The 1,926-nt window shown below is 34.1% G+C and overlaps 1 protein-coding gene across 2 annotated transcripts in view; it reads right to left on the bottom strand.

Moving 5' to 3' along the window:
• Positions 1-252: 252 nt before the first annotated feature.
• SYNCRIP (synaptotagmin binding cytoplasmic RNA interacting protein) overlaps positions 253-1,926 on the bottom strand; it is a 25,849-nt gene continuing 24,175 nt past the window's right edge. For both annotated transcript variants that reach the window (XM_021545857.2, XM_021545866.2), the window contains exon 12: positions 253-1,926. This exon is cut by the window's right edge. The gene's annotated coding sequence lies outside the window, so the exon portion shown is untranslated.

The following is a 1,926-nucleotide window of genomic DNA, read 5'->3' as shown; positions in this document are numbered from 1 at the left end:
GCACCCCCTAAGAGATGCATTATTGCTGTAGAACATTTCAAGTTTACCAACACCCAAGTGCAACCAAACTGATGTTGTATATATGCACTTGCCCATTCTCACCAGTATTTCCAGTTAATGTTTTTTCTTTAAACAATCAAATTTAAAGCTTTGAAAAATAACATTTTTTTGATTTTAGTTTTTTTTCCCACAATATTAATCACCACATGCAATTTAGTTTTCTGATAATTTTTCTAAAAAACTGCACCAATATCAGAACAGTGCAAATCATATTTAATTGTAAAAGTTATAATGGCTTGAGTTCATAATTAGAGGGAACACTGTCAGGATCTTGGTATTTTGCTCACTCACCATTGCTTGCATTCCATTAAAAACTTTCCTGTCAATTTTGCCTTTTTTTATTTCTAGTCATCCCCCCATGCTTTTATCAGAGCTGAAATTAGGAATTTAATCCACAATTTCAACACACAGAGTGCGCCTTAGTTGCAATGTTTTTATGCACTTCCATCTACCGTTACAATTCCAAAAACGTATTATCCCCCGCAACACGTTTCCAGAGTAAGAACTAGTCACTAGCACTTGTGATCCAACAAGTGTTTTAAGTTTTTCAGCAATGGAGAGATTTCAAGATTAAGGAATCTGAGGGCTTTCCCTCTCCTACAGTCCCCAGTGTTTCATTTCATAGCAAGTTCAAAATTGGTTTCCACATCTTGACAGTGTTCCTTATAAAACCGTATGACAGTAAAAGTGCCAGTAGGCATGGCAACCTCTTTGAAGGGAGCATTTAAACTCCTTGGCACTGGGAATGCCAGCACCAAGGATTACATTGAAATTCAAACTTATACTTAAGGCTACAATTAGAAAACCCACTTTCCATAAGCCTAATTTTTTAAAGTAGATTTCAAAATTCAGAAGCTAATGCAACTGTTAAGTTTTACGCTCGAATTTGAGGAAGAAATTTCTTTTCTTTAGCAAGGGCAGTATATGAAACTCTGGTAGCAAATGTCTCTTAGGCATTGACTACTCATTTCACCATTGTTCACTCACTTTGTCCTAAAAGTTCAAAACTGGCAAGGCACATTTACATATTCCAATGAATATTGACAATTTTTAATTACACTTTATGTCCCAGCTATCCCAGTAATTGACATACAACATACTAAAATGGTTTATTAAGATAACAAAAAAAAAATCAATTAATGTGAAAACATACAGGCTATTGGCAACCACTATTCTAAAAATTATGTAAATACAAGTAAACATACTGAAATGTGTGCGATTCTAAGTTTTTAACCAGAAGGTCTCTGTACTAACACACATTTATATTAATGACACATAAAAAAAATAAAAACTTTATTACAAAAATAAGTTACACTCGCCTCCAGCTTACAGTATAAAACAATTTTATTTGCAGGAATGCAAAATGATTGTTTGCCATGAGCATTTTCAACATATGACATGTCTAATTTTGTTAAAATTTGCATTTACTGGGGGAACTGGTGTGTATAAAACCTTAATTAGGTATAAGCTTCAATTTTCATTGTGGTGCCTATGGGTATGTAGTATAACTGCAGTATCCCTTTGTGAAGGGTGTTAAGGGAACTCTTTATGCCAAGTCCAAAGTAAGTCATAATTTTATCTATCCTTTACCTATATGAAACTGGACTTGGCAAGGTTCTGTTTTTGTTTTTCTTTTTTTAAGGGTTGTTCAATAGAGGATGCTTCACCACTGAACACTCACTGTCATCAAGGTGCTTTAGAAAATTAAAAACATAGCACAAATGATTGTACTCTACTCTACTCTACAGGTTATCATGATCTGCGTAAGAGAAATGGAAAGCTGATCCACGTGTTTTTACAGTGATCAGCAGCAAGAAATGCACTAATGAAAACATACCTTTTACCTAAAAAGCTAAACTACAGCCA

The sequence above is a fragment of the Lonchura striata genome, chromosome 3 (assembly GCF_046129695.1).
Source record: "Lonchura striata isolate bLonStr1 chromosome 3, bLonStr1.mat, whole genome shotgun sequence".
NCBI lineage: Eukaryota > Metazoa > Chordata > Aves > Passeriformes > Estrildidae > Lonchura > Lonchura striata.
This window is presented reverse-complemented; position numbering and strand designations above follow the sequence as displayed.